Genomic DNA, 20,539 nt, shown 5'->3' on the forward strand with positions numbered 1-20,539 from the left:
ATTAGGAGCTTTCTAGGCTTAGCGGGTTACTACAGATGATTTGTTAAAGCGTTTTCTATGACTGCTACTCCGATGATGAGGTTGCTACAGAAAGATGTCAAGTTCGATTGGACGGAAAAATGCCAACAAAATTTTAAGAAACTAAGACGTTGTTGACTGAAGCCCCAATTTTAGTGGAATCAGAACGAGAAAAGAATTCGTAGTGTATAATGATGTATCCTTGAATGGATTAAGACACGTACTCATGCAAGAAGACAAGGTAATAGCATATGCCTCGAGACAGCTGAAGCCGCATGAGAAAAATTATCTGACACACGACTTAGAGTTAGCAGCCATAGTGTTCGCACCGAAGATTTTGGAAAAACCACTTGTGTGGCGAGAAATGTTGGGTATTCACCGACCATAAAAGCCTAAATTAATTGATGACTCAAAAGGATTTGAATCAACGGCAACGAAGGTGGCTAGAGTTGATTAAAGATTACGAGTTAGTAATTAACTATCACCCGAAAAAGGCAAACGTGGTCGAAGATGCATTAAGTAGGAAGTCGTTGTTTGCCTTGAGAGCTATGAATACTTAGTTGTCTATAATCAGGGATGGTTCGATTCTAGCAGAGTTGAGAGCTAGACCTATGTTTCTTCAAGAGATTTATAAAGCTCAGAAGAGTGATAAAGATTTGCAAGCCAAGATGATTTAGTGTGAGACAGTTGACGAATCAGATTTTTAGATTGGTACCGATGGTTGTTTAATGTTCTAAGATAGGGTCTGTGTACCTAGAGATGATGAACTTATTGAGAAAATTCTTAACGAGGCACATAGTAGTTGTATGTCAATCCATCTGGGTAGTACCAAGATGTATAATGACTGAAGAGATTGTATTGATGGACAGGTATGAAAAGAGACATCACAGATTTTGTGTCGAAATGTTTGATTTGTCAGCAAGTTAAAGCCGAGCACCAAGTACCTTTCAGTTTACTTCAGCCTGTAATGGTTCCCGAGTGGAAATGGGATCGAATTACCATGGATTTTATGACAGGATTGCCGTCATTAAAAAGAAAGAAAGATGTTGTTTGGGTCATAGTTGATCGACTAACGAAATCAGCTCACTTTATGTCGGTGCGTACCGACTACTCGCTTGAAAAGCTAGCCAAGTTGTATTTTTCTGAAATTGTGAGACTTCATAGAGTACCCTTGACGATTATTTCGTATAGAGATCCGAGGTTTACTTCGTGGTCTTGGAAAGAGTTACAAGAAACTTTGGGGAAAAAGTTGAATTTTAGCATGGCTTTCCATCTGCAAACCAACGGTCAGTCAGAAAGAGTAATTCAGATTCTTGAAGACATGTTGTGGTGTTGTGTCCTTAAATTCCAAGGCAGTTGGGAAAAGTATTTACTGCTGGTAGATTTTGCATACAACAATAGCTATCAGTCGAGCTTGAGAATGGTGCTTTATGAGGCTTTGTATGGGCGTAAGTATCGAACTCCCTTGTTTTGGACTAAAGTCAATGAAAATTAGATTCACAGGGTCGACCTAGTCGAAGAGACCAAAGAGAAAGTTAAGGAAATTCGTGATTGTTTAAAGGCCGCTTCGGATAGATAGAAATCCTACGGGGATTTGAAATGAAAAGAAATTGAGTTTCAAGTGGGTGATAAGGTTGAAAGTATCACCGTGGAAGAAAGTCCATAGATTTGGTAAGAAAGGAAAATTAAGTCCACGTTTTATTGGACCTTATGAGGTGACAAAGAGAATTGGACTAGTAGCTTATCGACTAGCCTTGCCATCCAAGTTAGAGAGGATCTACAATGTTTTCCATATGTCGATGTTGCGCCATTACCGTTCTGACCCTTCACATGTTCTTTCACCAACAGAGGTTGAGATTCGATCAGACATGACTTATGGCGAAGAGCCGGTTAAGATCTTAGCTCGAGAGGTTAAGCAATTAAAAAATAAAAGTATAGCACTCGTGAAAATATTGTGGCATCGACATGGGGTTGAGGAGGCCACATAGGAATCCGATGAGAATATGAGAGATCAATATTCTAACCTTTTCACTGGTAAGATTTTCGGGGACGAAAATCCCTAAGGGAGGAGAATTGTAAAAACGCGATTTTGGGCCTAGTCAGAAGAGTGGTTTTAGCACCACTGACCAGAGGTCGAAAAAATTATTTTTAATATTATTTTATGTGTTATAGCATGTTTATATAAGTGCATAAAAAATTTGGTGAAATAATTTTAGCAATTGCATGCTCAATTGCGAAAAAAGACTAAATCGCATAAGGGACAAAAGTTCTATTTCATTAGCTAAAGGTGTCAAATAGCTAGATAACCAAAATTAGAGGTCTTTAAAGAGCAAATAGGCCTTTATTAATGAGTTGGCCGGCCATAGGGACAAAGAAAATCAAAATGTTAAGGTTAGGTGAGATTTTGGTGACTTATTTGACTACAAAAAAAAATAAAGAAAAGGGAAGCTATAGTGTTCTTCTTCTCCATCGAAATTCTCAGCAAAAATAAGGGTTTTTGGAGCTTAAAACTTCAGCCAAGCTATTCTCTTACAAGTAAGTTTTTGTACTTTTGGGACCCTTGTGGCATCAGCTAGCTAAAGGGGGGACTATTTTGCAAAAGGCTTGAGAGATTGGAGGTTTACCATGAGAGTATTTATATTGTTAGCTGAAACTTTATGGGAGAAAATGAGTTATGGTTGTTAAGTAAACAAATTTCGTGAAGTGGTGTTCATGAAAAACACCTAAAATGGACCATTTTGTGAAGTTGTTAGATGGATGGTAATTGTGTGAAATATTTGAAATTTTGAGATGCTATAGGTATAAAAAGAATTCTGCTAAGCTTGGTTAATGAGGAAATTCGATAAAAATTGTAACACCCCGAACTCATGGCCGTTACCGAAAATCGAACACGAGGTGTTACCGGCTTACTTCATTTATTTTCCCCTATTTTTTTTTGTTCCAGGCAAGCTGGCTACTGTATCGTGGTCGCTTTAAAAATCATATTTTGAGTTATGAAACTCGAAATCCAATTCCGTAAATTTTTCCCGAAACTAGACTCATATATCTTTATGGGGGAATTTTTTTAGAATTTTTGGTTGGGCCAATTAGTACAGTTTATTTGTTAAAGTCTCCCCTGTTTCAAGGTTCGACTACACTGACCTCTGTACCTTATGATTTAAATATCTCCCTGTACAGGGCTTCAATGCCTATGCTGTTTGTCTCTAATGAAACTAGACTCGATAATGAATTTGTACATATAAGGTACGACCTCTAATTATCTCGATAAAATTTATGGTGAATTTTATAAGTCAAAACAGGGGATCCAGAAATCGCTCTGCCCTGTTTCACAAGAATTTAATTAACTCCTAACATACAGCTCATATGGTCGTTTCGTTTCTTCCATATGAAAATAGACTCATCAAGATTCGATTTCATAATTTATTCATTATTTAATTCCATTTATACTATTTTTAGTGATTTTTCAATCTCACATTACTGCTGCTGTCAGCATCTGTTACTAAAACAAACTATGCCTATTTCATGATTTTTCCTTGATCTAACTAATAATTCATCAAACATGTCACAATTTATGACCATGACTAGCCATGCCAAAGGCTAATCATCACTGAGCATCTCCCTACTACACTATTACCAAATCATGAATTTAACACCGAAAATAATCAGCCATGACCTATGGCATAATAACCGAGTAGGCCTCAACCAATACTCAACCAAAACCGAATTACCAAGACTTGTGTCCAAACATCATAGAACCAAATCCAACTGAACATTTATGCCATTTTCGCATGGCTAAAAGTTTACATACCAAATTTCAACAAAACATAATAGCCTATACATGCCGAAATGTTCTCCTAGACCAACTAAGAAGAAAATACCAAAAGTTGCCAGCCGGTGTGATGACTTCGATGACGGTCCCGAGTACGCAAAAAGTCGAGTCCAAGAAACCTAAAATAGGTGACAAGCAAACACCGAATGAGTATATAACTCAGTAAGTCATAAGCATTACACTACCATTCTTTAATAAAATTTTCACAAGAGGAAACAACGAAATGAGGCTAAGTACTCCATCCATACCGAACTATGCCATAGTTTCTTAGACCTTACGATTCAATCTCATTCCAAGTCCTACATTGACATTTCATACGCTATTCAATAGAATAATTGAGGCATTTCCATACATCATTTTATTTTCGTTACAATCATATAACTAAACGAACTTTCACCTATTCCACGATGAACCTTATGTACGTGACTTCAATTATAATCATCACATAGGTTCAAAACTTACCACGCTCAACTCCAAATATAAACATAGCACCTATTAGCCATGAACTCAAGGTACTTACCCTTTCCGCTGTCCGAAATCGACTCGGTAAGGTCGCACCCTTAATATAAATAATTGATAGAAAATATATATATAGTGGGTTCGCACACATAGTGCTTAATAATCAACCACGCACACTTAGTGCCATGTACTTTAAACTCGCACACTTAGTGCCATGCATTTCAAGCCCGCACACTTAGTGCCAATCTCACAACCGTGAACACTTATTGCCCGCACACTTAGTGCCGAAAACCAGCCACTCTATACGCTTCACTTCCTTTTTACATTCGACAATTTCATCTCTACATACATATACATTTGTATACATTTCATCTCATTAAACACAATTGCATAGGTATTACGATCATTTAAATCAATACCAACTATATGCTTAATGACTTACCTTGTGTTGGGTAAAATAATTCCAAGTCGGCTACTCGATGACCTTCGATTTCCCCTTGTTGGACGCCTCTCCTTTAGGATCTTGAGCTTAAACAAATAAATTAACTCATTCAACCGCTTTGCTACATATATTGGTATTCACATTTTAATGATTTTATGGCATACGGAACGGCATAGTAAAATTTTTATCTTGCTACCTTATGTTCTTAGCTATTCGGCTAATAACCTTATGCAATTATCATACTTTCAATAATCCAATCACACATGCATATGCATACTTGGACATTTGGCAATCACCTTTGCTAGTTTTTCCCATTTTTTTGTCGGTTATATATATACATAGTCCTAAGGTAATATCACGAATGGGCTTACATATATATGTATATATAGTCGAATATGCAAAGCTTAAACTCAACATCACATAAGCTCCTAAGTGATGGCCGAATATGTATATCTATATATATATCAACTATACTATTACTTTTAATTCATCTAATCACAAAATTTCATCTCATGAACACTTGACCCATTTCTCACAAAAATGAAACAACAACTAAAATGAACATCCCATTTTTACCCCATATGGCCGATTGCTTCATTTGTTACCCAACTAACAATTCAACAATTTCAACCTCATTACAACCTCTACCTATCCAATATAACATGAACACAATCCTCTACCCCTAAATTAGATTCAGCAATCACTTAACCCATTTTAACCTCAACTTTCAAGTTAAAAGCAATTAACCACTCACCATATCCTACATTACTATCCATTTTAATGACATTAACACATCTACTAAGAGTTTCAAGCTTCTTGGCCGAATTTCAACCTCAAAATCCTAAGTCTAATCTATAGGATGAGTAGAATTTGAACTAACCATCTCAAACATGCATAGATTTTCAAGAATCATTCAATACATACCTAATTCTAGCCATCCTCCAAGCCAAAATCAAATAACCAAATCTCCCTTCCTTCTCCTCACTCACTGCAATAGCCAATGAAAAAAAAAGATGAACACTCCCTCTTCCCTCCTTATTTTATTCATCTTTTCCTTTTTAATTCCTTTCTTTAATTTATTTTAATTTACATACCAATATTAAATAATAAACAACATAAACTTGGAGGAATGGAACCATGCTTGGCCGGCCACTTAACATGAATTGGGTACTTTGACATGCAAACCCAAACTTTCCTATTTTAATACTATTTGGTACTTACTTATTTACCTATCATAATTTTCTAAGTCTCTCAACTAGATCCTTTCAAGCAAAATTCACATGCCTAAGATAAAATTAAAACATCAAATTTTTATACAAGTACTATCACACATGTAAGATATGCAAATAAAATTTTAACTAAATTTTATGACTCGGTTTTGTGGTCCCAAAACCACATTCCGACTAGGGTCAAATTAGGGCTGTCACAAAAATCGATTTATGAGCCTAAGGTAAAATCATAATTTTGTGAAAGTCTAGGGGCAAAAAGGTCATTTTACGAAAATATGAATTATGAAATGCATTGATTAATATGATGATTAAATTAGTGAATTTTTACCATTTTAGATCAAGAAAGAGAAAATCCGGACCTAGATCGGGGAAAGGTCAAGCTAGTAGACTAAATCCAATTAGTCGTCCACTTTTTGTATACCGCGGTAAGTTGTACGTAAGTAAGGTAACTTTATAATTATTATGTGTTGAATGATTAATTTCGCGTAATATAGTTGAAATTGCTTATGAATAATGCATGATGAAATTCAATGTAGTAGAGTCCCGATTAAACCTAAGAATAGATTGGATATCCATGCTATGACATTTGGGTGATATGAGAGCTAGTGTAAGACCATGCCTGGGACATGGCATTAGCATTGATATGTGTGCTAGTGCAAGACCATGTCTGGGACATGGCGTCGGCCATGATATGAGAGCTAGTGTAAGACCATGTCTGGAACATGACATCGGCCTTGATATGTGTGCTAGTGTAAGACCATGTCTGGGACATGGCATTTGCCACGATATGAGAGCCAGTGTAAGACCATATCTGGGACATGGCATCGGTATTGATATGTGTCCTAGTGTAAGACCATGTCTGGGACATGACATCGGCCACAACATGAGAGCTAGTGTAAGACCATGTTTGGGACATGGCATCGGTATTGAGACGAGAGCTATTGTAAGAGCATGTCTGGGACATGGCATTAGCCTCAACATGTGAGCCAATGTAAGACCATGTTTGGAACATGGCATCAGCAATTCACCCTCTTGTGTAAAGCTTGTCAAATATCATTTAGTATTCCAAATAGTTTCATGGGTTATTTTAAAATCTTATGCCAATGATATGGAACGATATAATCTTATTGTGAGTGGTACATGTTCTTATTCGAAACTCATGAGATATGAGTCTAGTTACGTTGCCTTGATGTTAAGAATGACATGAGTAAGTTCTAGCTATGAAAATGATCTTGGGACGATATTGAAATCTTTGGTTTATACTTGCGATATATATAAGCATGTAGTGATATTTACCCATGTTCCCTCAAGAATGTTATGTGGATTTATAATATGCGTGGTTGATTTTGTTACTTATTTATATGCAACTTACTAAGCTTTATGCTTACTTTCTCTCCTTTGCATTTTCTTATAGTGTCGTTAAGCTAGTGTCGGGGATCAAGGGACGTCTGAGGCATCAATCACAGTATCATCTGAAGCTTTGGTATACCTAGCTTAATATTTTGATTTTGGCATGTATAGGGATTTGAATGTTTTGTTTAATGTGCTGTTAGTTTAGCCACAAGATTTGGCTCATATGATGGATGTGATATTCATTTTGTATAGGCCATTAATGTTGGCTAATATTGATTATTATTAAATGCATTTGTTGCAAATTTCTTATGGTTGTGGTGGTTTTTGTTATATGTGTTATGCTTGAATTAGTTTTGGTTGAATTTGTGTAGGTTGGTGCAAGTAAGGGTGGCAAAAGGCTTGGTAAATAGCCTTATTTTTGTCCACACGGGCGTGTGTCTAGGACATGTGTGACACACGGCTTTCCTTATGGGTGTGTAGTCCGGTCGTGTGTCCTCTGCACCTTAATTTTACAGGTTAGTATGCATGGTAGTAAACACTCGGGCAGAGACACGACCGTGTGTCTCAGCCGTGTAGAGGACACGGCCTAACACACAGGTGTGTGCCTTGGCCGTGTGCCCTTAATTGGTTGCTGATGTCAGAAACAGAATGTCAAGGTTTTTGCACACTGGCTGAGACACGGACCTGTTATGGTTGTGTGGAGACACAAGTCATAGACACGGGCGTGTGCCAAGCCGTGTGAAAACCCCTGTAGGTTCGGATCGAAAAAAAAATTTGCATGAGCTAGGGACACGGGCATGTCCCGATATGTTCAGGCCGTGTGAGCCACACAGGCCTTCAACATGGCTATCTTAAAGAGGCACACAGGCGTATGCCCTTGTCAGCTAGAATTTTTTTACAAAGTTTTTTAGAATGCACAGATTAGTCGCGAATCAACTCCAATGTGTGTTCGAGGCCTTGTAGGCTCATAGTAGGGACATTAAGGTATTGTTAAAAGTTTTAAATTGGAGCAATTTTTCATAACTAGGAAATGTATGTTTGCCCATCATTGTCCTAGGACACATAGAGAACCCCATTGGGTAATCACCATTCATTAGTTCCTTTTCAGAGGATGTCATGGCCATAGACTTTTCCTTCTAAGTTTCAATCAAAGTCTGTGTTTTTTGTCCCAATGAATCACATCAGATACCATTGCAGTGACTAGATACAAACTCTTCATGTTCTGGCACAATCTAAGCCCAACACTTTAATTCCATAACATGCACCATAAAGAACACCCAACTCAGAGCATACGTTCTAGACAGATATATACAAAAATACTTCAACATCACAACACTCACACACCACTCATCACATACTTGAACCTCTCAGACTCCATAGCAAATATACGTAATAACCTCAGCAACCATTCGTATACTTATAGATTTTCTTTAGTAATCATTCATATAGTTGCATGCATATTATATTCATACTATACTTTCCATGGTTTTAGATTCATAGTTCGATCAATTTCCTACAAACATACTTTGGTATGAACATTATACATGGAAGAGCTAAGGTAAAGACTCACCTAATCCTCACCCACTACAGTTCAAAGCTTCGGATCTATATATCCATCTCAAACTAGCAACAACCACTGCTTAGAAACATAATTTCACTATTACTACTCTTGTACATACAAATTACTTATCACTTTAATCGTTGAATATCCCATGCAAAAACCTTATACTTATAGTCCCACTATTCAAATTCCAATTACAAGTTTACTCATTAGGAACTTAACATGCAGAGTTGAAATATTTACCTTGATGTGAAATAACCACTGACCGTAAAAGAACCATAGCTTCTAAATCTCGATGTAAGATACATTCATACATAAGGAAAGTATCAGTAAATACCACTCAAAGGAGATGAAGAAGAAATAAAAAAACCCTTTTAAAACTCATCTTTCATACTTATATATATAACTTAATTTCTTAGTGGAGTTTAACAAGTGTCATACATTTCAGAACTTGCCTTCTTAATGGCCTACAGTTTTCGAGAGAAGTATAAATAAACATCTTGAAATTACCATTACATAGCTTTGTTATCTTATTAATTTCTAACCAAGTTACTTAAAATCTAACTAACATAATATTCCAGACAAATCAGGCATAATATGCCTTTAACGAATACTTATTGCATACATACCATTTATCTCTTAACACAAACTTCTCATTAGTATAGTAAAATATCATGAAGTCAAATTCTTACTTTCCTATATGGAGGAAATTATACACCCACATGTATACACCAAAACAATCATTTAGGTGTTTAGCACTACGTCAATCAAACTATTTACAGCAATACGCCAAAACTTTTGTCCCGTCAGATCTGGAGTGTTACAACTCTCATCCCCTTTAAATGTTAAATACTTACCTTTTATGACAAATGTCAAAATTATATTGAAGAACCTGAACAGTTTCTATTAATTTTGCTTCTAGCAAATGTTTATCTCTAAAAAACAGATACTTAACTTCCCCTAAAACACTTATACTTAATCGATCAAAACCCTAATTTCCTTTTTTGTTTAATCTTCCTGGTTATCATCATTTTCAATCTTCACATTTCCTTAGAGGCAACATTTTTTTCTTTCTTTCTTCACTTCATATCACTATTATTCATAGTACGGTTAGAATTATTACCAGAGGGAGGAGTCGAGGCCAAGCTATGCTAACCGAACCATTTCTCCCATAACTCCACTACGTGTAAAGACTATGATGTATGACTGTAGTACTAATAAATAGGAAATGAACTAATATTTAAGAGTCCGAGGTATCCAAAACCCAAAATTTTTATACGATTTTCAACAATCCCAAAGTTGTTATCTCAGTGATAGTTTCGTAGGTTTTGTAACAGCTCATTTTTAGTTAAATCAGAATAGTAGTTTCAAGACCACAAATTTGAGGTCAAAATAATTATTTTATTATTAAATTAAATTCTACATCATGATAGTATGATTGTGTGGAAATTTCGTTAAGAAATTTTATCGGTTAAGTGCTTAATTTGATAAAAGGGACTAAATCAGGTAAAGTGTAAAACTTGTGTTCTATTAGCTAAAGGTATCTAATAGCTATGGAATATTAAAGTAAAGGTCCTTATGTAGTAATTAGACCATTTTTAATGTTAGTGGACAAATATGGACATCTTTTAAGTTAATTTTAATGTTTTAATTAAAGGTTATATTGGTAAATTAATAAGTAAAGACTAAATAAATGAAATAAAATCAAGTATAATCTTTTTAGTCATCATCTTCAACCGAAAATTAGAAGGCAAAGAAAAATTTTTGTTCATTTAGGGTTCGATCACTTTGAAGCTTGATTGGTAAGTGATTTTTGTCTCGTTTTTAATGATTTCTCTATTTTTGAGATCGTTGCAGCTTAATCTAGCTAGCCTAGGGACTAATTTTCAAAAATTTTAAAGGTTTAGGGTTTTTCCATTGATGAATATAGGTTTATTTTGATTTTTTATGATATAAAATGTATGCTTGTTGTTAGATAAACAACATTTGTAAAGTGATTTTTGGTAAAATTGTCAAATAGGGATTAAATTCAGAAATGTGAAAATTGTGATAGAAATGTGAAATAAATGAAAAATATAGGCTACTATGGTAATAATAGAAATTCAGCTAGCATGGGTAGGGACCTAATTGCATGAATTTGTGTTTTTATGAACTAAGGACTAAATTGTAAAAATATTGAAATATTATGGGTAAAAGTGTAAAGTTGCCATAATGTGCTTTATGGGTTAAATTGAATAGAATGAAAATTAAATAAGCAAAATTTGATTACATATAGATCAAGAAAAGCAAAATTCGAATCTAGATCAGGGGAAAAACAAAGTTTTGGACTAATCGATCTATATCGTCATTTTTGCAATCGAGGTAAGTTCGTATGTTAATAAGCATTTATATATGCAAAAAGGCCTTTGATATGTTGTGTATAATTGCCATTTATATGCTTGCTATGGATTGCTATTTGGAGTATCAATGGTAAAAATTGAAGTTGGTATGCTTGTGGTTTTAGGTAAAGTGATGCATAGTTGAAAGTGACCATTTGATGATTTGAGAATGTGAATTTTGGTATGAAATTAAAGGGCTTATTGTGATACTTGTGTATCTTGTGATTAATGGTATGGTTTTAGCATGAATTAGGCTTGGTTGAGATTGGTTTGAATGCTTATTATTGCCATGTTATATGCCTTTTGGTTTAATGTAGGTGAAAGTAATTGGGGAGAGAAAGATGGCATGGTAAATAGCCTATTTTTGTCCATACGGGTAGAGACACAGGCGTGTGTCTCAACCGTGTGTGACACATGGTCAGGTGACACGATTGTGTGTCCCTTGGTGTTTAATTATAAATCAAGTTAGTATGCTCCACACGGTCCAACACATGGGTATGTGACTTGATCGTGTGACATAAGTCAGTATCCCCTATAGGTTTGGCACGGCCTAGCACACAGCATGGTTCACGGGCGTGTGTGGCCATTTCGAAGGCTACACGGGCGTGTGTGTTGGCTGTGTGACCCAATTTAGAGAGTTACACAGGGTCAGACATAGGCTGGGACATGACCATGTGATTCCATTTCGAATGTCCACATGACCTGTGATATGGGCGTGTCTTTGGCCGCGTGAGACACACGACCGGGCCACATGGGCGTGTGTCCCCTCTATTTTTGTAAAATTTTTTAGGTGTTCCAAATATTTCCTAAGATATTGGTTTAGTCCCGAACTACTTCTAAAGCATGTTTTGGGCCTCGTAGGCTCATATTAGGGACATTATGAATGATTGTAAATGTTTTAATATTTGAAATAAAAAAAATGTATGAGAATTGTATGTTTATTTGTGAAATAAGTCTGGTAATGCTCCATAACCCTATTTCAACAATGATTACAAGTGAGGGGTGTTACATTATTAGTATTAGAGCTACAGTTTAGTTGGTTCTAGGATAACGTAGCGTATGTAAGAGTCTAGCTATACATGCCATATATAACCTGTGATGGTAACACCTCTAACCTGTATCCGTCGTCAAAATAGGGTTTAGGAGCATTACTGAAACTTCTAGAATATTTTAGAAATAATTTATGTAAATTGCTATTCATTAATCAAAATCATTTAAAACGTCCCTTAATTGGACCCTCAACCCCCAATACGAGCATTAGAGTCGAGTCGGGACTTGATCAGGACCTCTAAGAATTTTTTTCAAAATTATAAAAAATTTCCAAGGTGTAGGGCCCACACGCCCGTGTGGTCCAAGGGACATGCCCGTGCTATAGGCCGTGTTCGATCCCATATAACTCTCTGACTTGTGCACACGGCCATGCCACACGCCCGTGTGCTAGGCCACGTGGTTAATTAATTCAATTTGAAATTAGGTGCAGGCTTCACACGACCAAGACACACGCTTGTGTTATAGGCCGTGTAGCACACACGGCTGAGACACACGCCCGTGTCTCTGCCCGTGTGCTCAATTCTGAGCATTCTATTTCTCAAAATTAAGGTGCAGGGGACACACGACCTAACCAGACTCCCATGTTACAAGGCCGTGTGTCTACCCATGTGGGCAAAATAAGGCCATTTCCTAGCCTCATTTGTCACCCAAATTTACCATTTTCCTGTATTAAAACATACCAACTACAATCCAGCCATTCCAAACATTCAATTTAAGAAAATTCTGTCATTCAACATGGCATATCATTACATGCATACATGATTACAATCTTACCTTAGTTTAGTCCATATGTTAGACATAATTTGGTCAACTACTTAGCACATATGTAGCTACTATAGTATAACATTACAAATATATCAAAGCAAACCATTCTAGCCATTCTAATGGCTAGATTACAAGCATCATTTACATTTACATACCAATATGGCCAATATAACCTATACATGCCATTACGACCATAATTGATTTACCATATTGTGCCTACATGGGCCGATGGATAGTGTGAGTGATCTCTGCCAAGCTTCCAATCCAACGAGTTTCTGATTTACTATAAAATAGGGAAATAAAACTAAGTAAGCATAAAATGCTTAGTAAGTTCGTATAACATGGTACTTAAGTTACCATTCATTCTATTTTGAGGTAACTATATAAGGTGTAACACCCCTCACCAGTATCCAACTCTAGGACAGGGTTCGAGGCGTTACCGGACTTAAACATTCACAAACATACAAAATCGAGTCACCAAATTTTGCCCAAAATTAAAACTTTTCAAACACATGCATATTGTCCCTTATACAGGCCCTCGAGGCCCAAAACATATATCAGGGCGGTTCAGGACAAAATAGAAAACTTTGAAAATCTTTGGGCAACTTAACCAATTTTCTTGCTTTAGAGAGTCACATGCCCATGTGGGTTGGGCCGTGTAGTCACACATGCCCGTATGGCTTGGGACACGCCTATGCCCTCAGCCCTTGTAACTCTCTATTTATGACGTCAGCAATCGTTTAAGGGCACACGGCCAAGGCACACGCCCGTAGCTAGAGGCCGTGTCCTTCACACGGCTGAGACACACGGCCATGTCTCTACTCGTGTGGTCAAAACTTAGGCTAATTTCCAAGCCTTTTTTTCATTTTCACATGCACACACATACATTTGACCTTGTCATCTTATTAATCACTTATACCATTATGTTATGGTTATTAACCTATTACCATATCACACAATCATTCCATGACCACGACTGCCTCAAACAGTCCTAAGGAACTCATCATGTACATAGGCCATATACTTCTCATACATAGTGAACAAGCACAATCACATAACCACATCACAAGACATTAACACATATGATGGATAAATAGGCTTACAAGCCAAAATCATTATAAGCCACATCTCATGACTATAAACAACAAATTAATATAAGCCAATACCTTTAACTAATCACAACAATAGTCATAATAGAAAAACTAAGTCCCTATACATGCCACTCACATGAAAACATTTAACATACACATGCCAATATTCCAAGGATAATGGCTCGATAGTGTGATGCTGCCTCCGACGATCTCTAAACCCGAGCTGACCTGACAAAACTAAAAGAAATGGAAAGGAAGGAGTAAGCTTTACACTTAGTAAGCTCGCATGAAAATAATAAGCAATGCAATAACATGCTATTTTTCATATTCTTTCTATTTATTCAAATTCCAGCTAAGCTGTTTTCCCGAGTCACAGTCATTAAATTATTTATATCTGGAGTTACGGAACTCCAAATTAAGATCTGTTAATTTTTCCAGAAACTAGACTCATATCTCTTATTACCATAAAATTGTCAGAACTTTTGGTCTAGCCAATAAGTACAGTTTATTCAAAGTCTCCTCTATTTTACTATTTGACAGCTTTGACCTTTCTTCACTAAAATTTATTTATCTCATAGTACAAGACTCAGCTAATGTTCCATCTCTTTCTCCTGAAAGTACATTCATTAAGGATTTCAATCATATGATTCCTAACTCATAATTATTTTTGTAAAATTTCTAGTGATTTTCCAAAGTTGAGACAGGGGAGTCTGGAATCACTCCGACTCTATCTCACAAGAATTCAAATATCTCATAATACAAAATTATTTTGCTTACACCGTTTCCTTTATGTAAAACTAGGCTCATTAAGATTTAATTTCATTTTGTATTAAGCTTCTAACTCAATTTCCACTATTTTTGGTAGATTTTCAAATTCGGACCAATGTTGCTGTCCAAATCTGTTTTGGTACAATATAATGATCACTATCATAAAATCATTTCCAACTATCATGAACTTACCATTTCATGGATCCCTTACTCATTTTTTTTACAATAGATCTCAATATAAAAGTTATTATTTCTCATTGGCACACCTAGTCATACATTCCAAGTATAGGATAATTCCCTATCACATGCACTCAATCATGAAATTAGTCTCATGACAATGCACCATGTAAATTTGTCTCAGATGAGCTCATCATTCAATTTTTTCATTTTTATAACTCATATTAATCCCGTTGAGTTCCTCAAAAATCTCGATGAATTTTCCATTTACCGTTAAGCCATAAGAGCTATCATCTCAAGTATGCACTCCCACGAACCTCAGATCTTACGGCGGGATTACCAGTTCAGGCTAAATCCCCGGTAATATAAACTCATTGAGTGATTTCGAGATTACCAGTCCAGGCTAAATCCCTCGTAACGACAAGCACTCTCAATGAGCTCAGATCTAAATTACCAGTCCAGGCTAAATTCAGACCCTAATCGAATTACTCGTCTGGGCTAAATCTACAATGCACACATATTCTTCGGGAGGCTCGATCACTCAAGGAACACCCGTCCGGGCTAGATCCTTTCTACATTTGAGATCAACAGATTACCCGTCCGGGCTAAATCCTTTTCTGCAACACATGCAGGATCTCAAGTCATGTAAGCCATGGTTTATCCATCGAATTTCCCTTTTTACTTCAACCGGGACATTTATTATCATATCATTATTATTGACATATTTCATGGATTTTCATGCCATCATTATAACTAAATATCATGCATTCATAACACATGTAATTAGGCATATTAATAGTTTACTTAAAGTTATTCGAACTTACTTGTCAAAATCTCGTCAGGTACAACTGTGTAGCAATTCATACAACCCAGGTAATAGTAATTTAATATTCAATTCATGTAACAATAATTTGCATTCAATTTCACATAACACAACAAGCATTATATTTTTCCATATCATACACACCATCCATCAACTTCTCTTAAACATATTAAATCATAAAATTTATGTCATATCAATAGAGAATTACAATTCATGCATGGTATTACATTATTATTAACACACAAACTTACCTCTGTCCAGAAACGGCAATTTACCATTCTAGTCCATAACCTTGTATTTTCTCGATTTAAGCCTAAATCTCAATTTCCTTGATCTATAATATCACATTTAGCCTACTAATTAGTCACACTATTCATATGGGTCTAAAAATCATATTGTTACAAATTTACATTTTGACCCCTAAACTTTCACATATTTACACTTTTGCCCCAATGCTCGTAAAATGATTTTTATTTAATTTCCTTACATTTTAAGCCTATCGGAATCATTTTCATAACTATGGCAGCCCCCAATTTCCACTAAATCACCTTTTATGACCAATTTTACAACTTTTACAAAACGGTCCCTTTCGGACGTTTTCATCGAAAACCACTTAGTAAAAGTCGTTTATTTAACACCTAACACTCATTTTCTACCATTAGACATCAAAATACAAGCATTTCACTCATGGGTAAATTTTTTAAACACAAATCCTAGCTCAAAATAATGGTAGAAATGAGTAGATCATGTTACCGGGATTTCAAAAATGTAAAGAACTTTAAAAAAATGGCTCGAGATCACTTACAAATGAGCTTGGAAGCTTGAACCAAACCTTAGCCATGGCTTCCATGGGGGTTTCGGCTGGTACATGAAGAAGATGACCAAATTTTGGCTATTTTGGCTTTTTAATTTTTTTAATTATTAGATTACCAAAATGCCCCTAACTTAAAAATATTTTATTACACCCATTTCATAGCTATTTTGTCCAACAATTAACCAATGGTCTAATTACCATTTAAGTACCTTTCATTTAAAATTTCATAAAAATTAGTCACCTCTAACATGTAGAACTCAACTTTTGCACTTTTTACAATTTAGTCCTTTTGACCGAATTGAGTGCCCAAACGTCGAAATTTTCGAACGAAATTTTCACAAAATCATTCCGTGAAATCATAGACCATAAAAATATAATAAAAATAAATTTTATTACGTCAGATTTGTAGTCTCGAAACCACTGTTCCGACTAGGCCCTAATTCGGGATGTTACATAAGGCATTCTTAATCAATTTGCCCTCAAGCCCTACATATATCCTTATTTCCCTTGTTAGTCATATAATCCATAATAACATTACAAACATATATGGGCTCAACAAAAATTCAGTTTCTATGCACATATGCTTTCCACAACATGTATTCATTTAACATGTATAAATCATCTCTTTATATTACAAGTATAATTTCATCATAGTTCATCTCGAGTTCAGATCATTTCTTATCAGAACTTTACCCATATTACTCAGAATATCAAGGTCACAATTAATACACTCAAGGTGTACAAGTCTATAATCAAGGATGTACATACTCGTCAAATAAATGCCATGTACAATATCATCATTTCATATTTCCATATATCAATTATCACGAACCGTCATTTTCATGTATTTCAGGCCGATATGTGTAATAACTCATTTCTTATTCATATCTTCTCATGTCAAGAACTTTTTCCCGTTGAATTTATCTAAAATATCGACGGATACACAGGTAATACACTCGTGGTGTACAAATCAGGAATCAACAATTCATATTCAATGGTACCCATAAGGTACTATTTCAGGGAGTACATGTAGCACCCCACACCCAAGCCCTACGCCGATACGGAATACGAGGCGTTACCATACTTAATCACATGCATACAATCATATCGATGTCATTAAGACTCGATCAAATTTAAAACTTTTCGAACACTATTTAAACTCCTTAATATGGGTCTATGAGGCCCTAAACATCCATTGGAAACCATTCGAGACCAACCCGAGTCCTTTAACTAATTTTAGAAAAATAACTCTTGAAACAGCGCACATGCCTATGTGAAAGGGCAACACACCCGTGTGGTCATTATAACACGGCCGTGCTGATGGCCCGTTTGACACACACGGCCTAAGCATCTTAGGACATGCCCATGTCTCATGCCCGTGTGAATTAAATTCTAAATTCGAACCTACAGGGGTTTTCACACGGCCTGACACAAGCCCGTGTCCCTCACACGACCATGACACGCCTATGTCTAAAAACCTTGACATTCTGTTTCTGACATTAGCATTCAATTTAGGGCACACGACCAAGGCACACGCCCATGGCCAAGGGCCGTGTCCCCCACACGGCTGAGACACACGGCCATGTCTCTACCCGTGTGTTTACTACCATGCACACTGACTTGTAAATTTTACGTGCAGGGGACACACGGCCAAATAACACGCCCATGGGGTTGACCGTGTGTCACACATGGGCCTAGACATACACCCGTGTGTCTACCCGTGTGGATAAAATAAGGCTATATACCAAGCCTCTTTGTCACCCTTACTTGCACTAACCTACATAACATCTAACGTGACAAATCCACACAACAATACAAGATCTAATCAGCCACACAAGGCATTATCCCATTCATGCAATTTACTCATCCATGAAAATATCATCATTTGCATATATCAATAATTAACATTAACTATTATCCAAGGCTTTATACAAAATGAAAGGATTCATCCCAAACCAACACATTTGGCCAAATTAACATTGACACAAAACTCAAAACTCTAAGCCCTATACATGCCATATTCAGAATAATAAAACCAACTATACCAAGTGCTTTGGTTGATAGTATGATCGATGCCTCTGACGTCCGATGATCCTTGAGCTAATTAGGCGGCACTATAAGAAAATGGAAAGGAGAGGGAGTAAGCATAAAGCTTAGTAAGTTGCATGCAAATAAATATAACAACAACTTTACCACTCATCATCATGCTCATAATACAAAATTAGGCACAAGCACAACTTACTCATCACTATCCAATACAATTCACATAGCATATATTGAGCTCACATCTCATACATTTCAAATAGGTACCTGTACCACTCACAACATAGTTATACTTTTCTCGTTTAACTCAAACTGTAACCCTCACCGTTGAGCCATTTGGAATGCTATTAAATATTCACTAAGCCTCAAACATAGAGTATAATACCGATGCCAGGTCCCATACATGGTCTTACACTGGCTCATCCATCAAGTTGATGCCATGTCCCAAACATGGTATTACACTTACTATCAAAATTGAGGCTGACGCCATGTCCCAAACATGGTCTTACACTAGCTCTCACATATTCATGCCAATGCCATGTCCCAAACATGGTCTTACACTGACTATCGAAATCGAGGATATTGCCATGTCCCAGACATGGTCTTACACTAGCTCTCACATATTCGTGCCAATGTCATGTCCTAGACATGGTCTTACACTGACACCTCTATACGTGCCGATGCCATGTCCCAGACATGGTCTTACACTGACACATCTTGTAGCCGATGCATGTCCCAGACATGTCTTACACTAGCTTACATCTCGAGGCCGATGCATGTCCCAGACATGTCTTACATTAGCTCTCCTCTCAATGTCGATGCCATGTCCCAAACATGGTCTTACACTGGCTCTAATAATGTGGTCGACGCATGTCCCAGACATGTCTTACACTAGCACACAAATAACCCGAATGTCATGGCATGAATATCCGATTTATTTCCTAAAGTTCAAACGGGAGTTCTCCTATCTCAATATCCATCATACATAATCATTTCCACAAACAAGCAATTTATGCTATATCAATTCAAACACATATAATAACAATGTAGTTGTATTATTTACATACAACTTACCTTGGTATACAAAATGTAGGCGACTAGTTCGACTTAGTCACTAGCTTTACTTTTCCCCCGTCTAGGCAAAATTCAAAATTTAATCATTTTATTGATCTAGGTATTCAACAATTCATAATTGGGCAAAATGACCATTTTGCCCTTAAACTTTCACAAAATGACTATTTTACCCCTAGGCCCGAAAATCAATTTTTATCACATTTTCTCATTAATCAAGCCTAGCCGAATACTTTTTATACTAAGATTAGCCCACAATTCTCATTATTTCAAACATTTATCAACTATTTTACAACTTATGCAAAATAGTCCTTAGTTAGGGTTTCCATCAAAACTACTTCACAAAAGTTGTTTATTTCACAACCATGATTCATTTTCTTCCATAAAATTTTAGAAAACAAGATGAACACTCTCAAGGTAAAACCCTAGACTTTCAACCATTTGCAAAATAGTCCCCTCAATTGAAAGCTCATGCTACAAGTGTTCTAAAAGTACAAAAATCATCAAGAAAAAACTACCAAGATCACTTAGTTGTAGAGAGACTAAATGGCTAAAATTTCAAGCTTCAAAGCCCCATATAATGGCTGCTATTTTTGGTGGGAAAATGGAGAAGAAAGATGACCCTTTGATTTTATTTTAATATTGAATTTGCTAATGTCATCAATTAC

This window comes from Gossypium hirsutum, chromosome A06, assembly GCF_007990345.1.
Source record: "Gossypium hirsutum isolate 1008001.06 chromosome A06, Gossypium_hirsutum_v2.1, whole genome shotgun sequence".
Classification (NCBI taxonomy): domain Eukaryota; kingdom Viridiplantae; phylum Streptophyta; class Magnoliopsida; order Malvales; family Malvaceae; genus Gossypium; species Gossypium hirsutum.